The sequence below is a fragment of the Phacochoerus africanus genome, chromosome 2, assembly GCF_016906955.1.
Source record: "Phacochoerus africanus isolate WHEZ1 chromosome 2, ROS_Pafr_v1, whole genome shotgun sequence".
In the NCBI taxonomy this organism is placed as follows: Eukaryota; Metazoa; Chordata; class Mammalia; order Artiodactyla; family Suidae; genus Phacochoerus; species Phacochoerus africanus.
Window position 1 is genome coordinate 265352641 of NC_062545.1, and position 6871 is coordinate 265359511.

General features: G+C 40.1%; 1 pseudogene; it reads right to left on the minus strand.

The window, feature by feature from the left end:
- Window positions 1–118: 118 nt before the first annotated feature.
- On the minus strand, window positions 119–967 carry LOC125120897 (olfactory receptor 1J4-like; annotated as a pseudogene).
- Window positions 968–6871: the final 5904 nt, after the last annotated feature.

A 6871-nucleotide genomic window follows, 5' to 3' on the forward strand; every position in this document is an offset into this window, starting at 1 on the left:
GAAAGTTAGAAAAGTGCTAGAGACATGGGTGATCAATACAAAACATTTTAAGGCTTTTCTAACAATGTGAGTAGGTGAAATAAGAACATGGTTAGTTTATTGTCTCTTGGCTGAAAGGTTATTGTTTCTGAAAAGAATTCCCAGAGCCAATGTCATGTCTCTGTTTCCCAGGCTGTAAATGAAAAGAGTTCAGCATGACGGTGACCACTGTGTACATCACTGAATAAATAATGTCTTTGTCCTGGGACTGGCCTGATGATGAGGAAAACTACACTGCCATAATTGTCCCATAGAATAGAGACACCACAGAGAGGTGGGAGCCACAGGTGGACAAGGCTTTGCAGATCCCTTTAGTAGAGGGGTCCCTCAGGATGGAAATCCTAATGTGACTATAAGAGACCAGGATGACACTCAATGAAAAAATGACAACTTCAGCCCCTACAGTGAATATAACCAGCTCATTGAGAGAAGTGTCTGAGCAGGACAGCTTAAGCATGGCACTGAGGTCACAGAAGAAGTGGGGGAAGATGTAGTCAGAACAGAAGGAGACTTGAGCCAGGAAAAGTGTGTGGGTCAGGGCACTGGCACAGGAGAGGAGCCAGGATCCAGCCCATAGACTTATACACAGTTCCTCCCTCACAATGATGGCCTAGTGAAGAGGGTGACAAATGGCCACATACGTGTCAGAGGCCATCATTTCAAGAAGGTTATAAATGCAACCAAAAATTATGAAAAAAAAAGTCTGTGTTACACACTCTGCATAGGGAAGTGATTGATCCTGTATCTGCATGTTCATCAGCATCTTAGGGACAGTGACAGATGAATAGGAGACATCTGTGAGGGCCAAATGGCTGAGGAAGAAGTACATGGGGGTGTGGAGGAGAGAGTCCAGTCTGTTGAAGAAGATGATGAACAGATTCCCCAGGACTGTGGTCAGGTACATGCCCAGGAAGAGGGCAAAGAACATGCCCTGCTTCTCTGGGTGGATGGGGAGCCCCAGGAGGAGGAACTCAGACACACTGCTCTGGTTCTCCCTCCTCATGCTTCTTTTCTTTTTCTGGGAATGAAGAGACATGGGAAATGCTAGGAACTTATAAGTATTGGGTACGGCAGTTACCCGTGGTCACACATTGTTTCTCAGAGTGATGGTGACAATGTACAGACAGATCTCACTGCACTACATTCACACACTGTCGGTTCATCCTGTCTGGTGAGAGCAATGGAATGTGATTTGTCTGAACACTGGAACATGGAGAAAGTACATGACTTCAATCCAGGGTTTCAGTGGAGATCAGGAACAGTTCACTCTATTTTTTTACAGAATGGAGACACTATATTAGACAGTAGGGAGAGAGTAATAAATAAGACACAGTCCCTTCCATGGCATTACTGTTCGACTCATGTGCTTTTGTCTATCTCACACACACACAATAACAACACACACATACCACTTAAAGCCTTATTAGGGAAATTAATGTACCATGTACAAAATAAATGCTCAACCCAAAAACTAACTTTTTATCATCATAATGACTCTAAAATTAGAAAAGGAAGGAAGGAAGGAAGAAAGAAAGAAAGAAAATAATTTAGTTGAAGGGAGGGGAGGGGAGGAAAATTATAACAGTTCTTCAAAAAAACTAAACAGAATTACCATATGATTAAGAAATTTTGCATCAGTTTATATATGTAAAAAAAATGAAGCAGGGGCCAAATAGGTATTTATACAACCTTGTTCAAAACAGCACTATTCACAAAACCCAAAATATGGAAAAAACCCATGTCCTTTAACAAATGAATGGATAAATAAAATGTGATCTTACACATATAGTGGAATAATATTCAGTGGTAAAGAGGACTGAAATACTGACACAAACACAACATGAATGAACGTTGAAGACATTATGCTAAGTAAAATCATGTGGTCTCAAAGGTGTAAATACTATAGGATTCAACTTATATGAGATTCCTAGAATAGTCAAATTAATAGAGACCAAAAAATGGAATGCTGATTGTCAAGGACTAGGATTAGAGGAAAATGAGGTGTTACTGTTCAGTGGTTAGAGTTTCCTTTTGGGAGGTTAAAAAATTTCTGGAAGTAGATGGTGGTGATGGTTGTACTACAACATGAATTACTTAGTGACATGAAACTATACACAAGTTTTGAAATATTAAATTATATATATATATATTGTTATCACAATAAAAACTTTAACTTAGAAAATATATCGCAAAAGTCAGTGAATCATTGACTAAAAATAGCAATCTAAAAAAGAATAACCCAAAGAATAAATAAATCATCTCATTATTTGGGCAGGATGAGTAAGCAGACAAAAGTAACTAAAGATGACAAAGATATGAGGAATCCACCAAACAAGATCAAGTAGATTCCTGAAAATGTGTGATTATTTCTCAGGTCTCACTCTCACTCCCAGGAAAGAGTACAGGTGCAGAACACAGCCCTTGAAGAGTAGTAGATCAACATCACTTAACTCATTGCATTTTTAATAAATTTGCCAATAAATAGCTTCCTTTATATCTGCTATTGTCTCTTTCCTTTCATCACCAAGGCTTTAAAGTGGCTCAATTCTAATAGCAGAGCAAGATGGCAGAGGTGTAAGAGGTCCCACTCACCTTCTCTGACAAACACATCAAAAAAATCTAATGTAAAATGACTCACAGAGAACACACTGAATGCTGCCAGAAAAAACTTAAAACTCCAAAAAGGGCAAGAAACAACTGACATGACTATGTTGAACAAAAGAAATAAAGAGAGAGACAGAAAAGTAGTCAGGACAGGACTAGCATTTCTGAGAGGGATCTGGGAAGGAGAAAAGGAGCCCATATTCTGGGAAGCCACCTAACTGATGGAAAGATCACCCAAGTCAGAGGGACCTCAAAGTCACTGAAAAAAGCACAGCATCTGGACTGAGAACAGCAAAGCAGAGTGAGACCTGCACAGATCATCTTAACCACTGTCCTGGACACCTCAACCTAAGATGCTGGGGCAGGGGTTTGGCACTGAGACTTAGGCTCTGGAGGAGGTCAGTCCCACACTGGGGCTGGATGTGTGGGGACAGACTGAGGGGTTAAGGAGCAGTGCACCACAGGTGGGGTAAGGGAACGCCATGGGAGAGGCAACCTGGGAGAAGGTCCAGACCCATAGGAGAGGCAAGGTTCCATTGTTGGGGAAGGCAAGAGGAGGGACAGACTCCATAGAAAACTCCCTGCACTGGAGCATGCACATGCCCACTGGCTCTCAGAGGGTGAGGAGACTCTAGGGAAGGCTACAGGTGGAAAGGAGCCTTTTGTTCCTTTAGGGGAGACTGGGTGCTTCTTGTGTAGGCTACTGGTGGCCAGGCACCTCTTGTGTGGGCTTAGGGCATCAGGGGGCTGTGTGTGATGTGGTGCCTCTTGCACAATCTATGGGTGGCAGGGACAGACAGAAGAAGTTGTCTCAGAGGCCAGAGGGAGGCATGGCTTGCCACCACTGGGGACCTGTGAATGAGCCTCACCTGAGACCCTAGTCAACTTAGGTGTTGGCAAAATAGAAAAAAAGAGGGCATTGAAACCAAGCACCATATGCTATTGCTCTCACTGCCTTGGAAACACACTAGCCCTGCAGCTGCCACTGCCAAACACTCTTGGCAGCACCTAGACACTTGGCCACTGTCCCTTTCCACAACCCTACAACTAGGAGCAGATTGTGCAGCACCTTCTGACTGGGCTAAGTGGGATGGGGTGCTTCTTGCATCGTCTGCAGGCAGCAGGGGAAAACCACCAAAGTTATTCCTGATTCCAGGAGTGGGAGTGGCTCACCACCATTAGTGGTCTGTGAACAGACACCACTTGCTTCCCCATCACCTCAAGGGCACCACAGAGGAGGGCATTGTGACCAAACACCACCTGTTCGTGCTCTCACACACATGGGAACACACCTGCCCTGCCGCTGCCACTGCCAAATGCTTTTGGCAGTACCCACCTGGCTGATCTCTGTCTCTTCCCAGGATTCTGCAAATAGGAGCAGCCTATACAGCACCTCCTATGTGGACTAAGTGAGATGGGTTGTTTCATGCATGGTCTACAGTTGTCAGGGGAAAACCACCACAGTTATCACTGACTAAAGAGAAAGTCATGGACTGCTCCCACTAGGGGTCACTATACAGGCACCACCTGTGGTTCTAATCACTTCATAGTAGGCCATTGCTATCAAACACAAGCTGTTGTTGCTCTCACACCCCTGGGAACTCACTCATTGTGTTGCTGCTATTGCCAAATACTCTGGTCACCTTGTAGATCTGCCTAGAACTCATTGCCACTTCCCAGGTCCTGCAACTAGAAATTGCCTGTGCCACCTTCTTGCAGGTATTTCCTTCCACTGAGAGGCCAATGACCAGGCACTGATTCCTGCCCAACTCATTGCCTCCTTCTCCCTGAAAACACAGTTATCACCCTGGGGATATCAGCCTGCTCACGCTGAAGAAAGAGACAGCAAATATTCAAATTCACACAACAAAAAATAAATGGTAATTCCCCAAAAATACAAAGAGTTATCCTTGCATAGGAATAGTGGTACAGGAGTGCATTTTGGCTTTCCCAAATTCAAAGAAAAAGAAAAGAAAACACAAGCAAGATGAAGAAGCTCAGAAAACATTCCTGGTTAAAGGAACAGGAGAATTCACCTAAAACAGGTAACAATGAAGCAGATCTCTGGTGCTTGACAGACTTTGAGTTCACAAGGGAGATAGTGAAAATACTGAAGGAATGAGGAGACAATATGACTAGTAATGCAGATTCCTTTAGAAAAGAACTAGAAAATATAAGGAAGTTTGTATCAGAGATACAAACTGAGCTAAAGGCAAAAAGGAGCAGAAGGAATAATACCGAGGAATGAAATAGTGATATGAAAGATAGAATAATGGAAACCATGCAAACAAGACAGCAGACACAAAACCAAATGAGTAAACATGAAATCAATCTAAGAGGCCTATGGGATAATATAATGAGGGACAAATTACACATAATAGGAATTCTAGAAGAAGAAAAAACAAAACAGGATTGAATATATATTAGAAGATATTATGCCTGAAAACTTTCCACATCTAAAGGATACTGATATCAAGACACAGGAAGCACAAAAGGCCCCAAACAAGGTGGACCCCAACAGGTCCACACCAAAATATATTACAATTAAAATGGCAAAATTTAAAGATAAAGAGAGGATTCTAAAGACAGCAAGAGAAAAGCAAATTGTTAATGATAAGCGAACCTCCATAAGGCTATCAGCTGATTTCTCTAGAGAAACACAACAGGCCAGAAGTGAATGACAAGATATATTTAAAATGCTGAAAGGAAAATAAAATGCAGCATAGAATAATCTATCTAGCAAGAAAATCATTTAAAATAGAAGGGTAAAGAGAATTTTTCTAAAAAACAAACGGTAAAAGAGTATAGCAGTACTAACACATTGTAGAAGAAATAATGAGACAGCTTCCCTAAATTAAAAAAAAAAAATTAAGAAGAATTAGGATGGATGAAACTACAATTGGAAAACAATCACTTAAATAAGCCAGCAGACAGATCTAAACATGAAGATGTTAGACAAAAAAAAAAAAAAAAAAAGACATCACAATCATAAAATGTGGGAAAGGAAAGTAAGAAAATAGAGATTTTTTTTTTATTTTACTGATTTGTTTGAGCCTATATGACTATCAGGCTAAAGGAAGCAGATATAGGAAGGGGTTAACACACTTAAAAAACAGGGCAACCACAAAACAAAACTTAACATTACATTCACAAAACTGAAAAAAAAAAACACTCAAGCAGAAAATAATTGGAGGCCATCCAACCAAAAAAAGAAAGGAATAATGGACTGGAAAGCAAGGTTTAAAATGGCAATAAACAATCATCTATCAATTATCACCTTAATTGTCAATGGACTGAATGCTCCAATCAAAACACTCGTAGTGGCTGATTGGATAAAAAAAACGAAAACCTTCAATCTGCTGTCTACAATAAACTCACCTTAGGGCAAAGGACACATAGAGATTGAAATTGAGGTGATGGAAAAAGATATTTCATGCCAATGGTCCAGACAGGAAAGCAGGAGTTGCAATACTCATATCGGTAAAAATAAACTTTAAAACGAAGGTCATAAAGAAAGACAAAGAAGGACATACTTTAATGGTTAAAGTATCCATTCAGGAGGATATTACAATCATCAATATATATGTCCCTAATATTGGAGCACCCAGATACCTAAAATAAATCCTAACATAAATAAAAGGAGAAATTTATGAGAATACAATCATATTAGGAGATTTTAACACCCCACTCACATCAATGGACAGATCCTCTAGAGAGAAAATCAATAAGGCAATAGAGATCCTAAAGGACACAATAGAAACTTTAGACTTAATTGACATTTTCAGGACATTACCTCCCAAAAAAACAGAATATATATTCTTCTAAAGTGCAATATTCTCAAGGATTGATCACATGCTTGGGCACAACGTGAACCTCAACAAATTTAAGACTACAGAAATTATTTGAACCATCTTCTCTGACCATGATGGAAAGAAACTAGAAATCAACCACAGGAAAAGAAATGAGAAAAAACTGACTACAGGGAAACTAAGCAACATGCTACTAAAAATACTAAAAAATTAATAGGTCAATGTGGAAATCAAGAAGGAAATTAAAAAAAAATACCTCGATACAAATGATAAAGAAGACAAAGCCACTCAAAATCTATGGGATGCCACAAAAGCAGTGCTCAGATGGAAGTTCATAGCAATACAGATCTTCCTCAAAAAATAAGAAAAATATAAATTGGACAATGTAATCCACTACTTGAATGAATTACAAAAAGAAT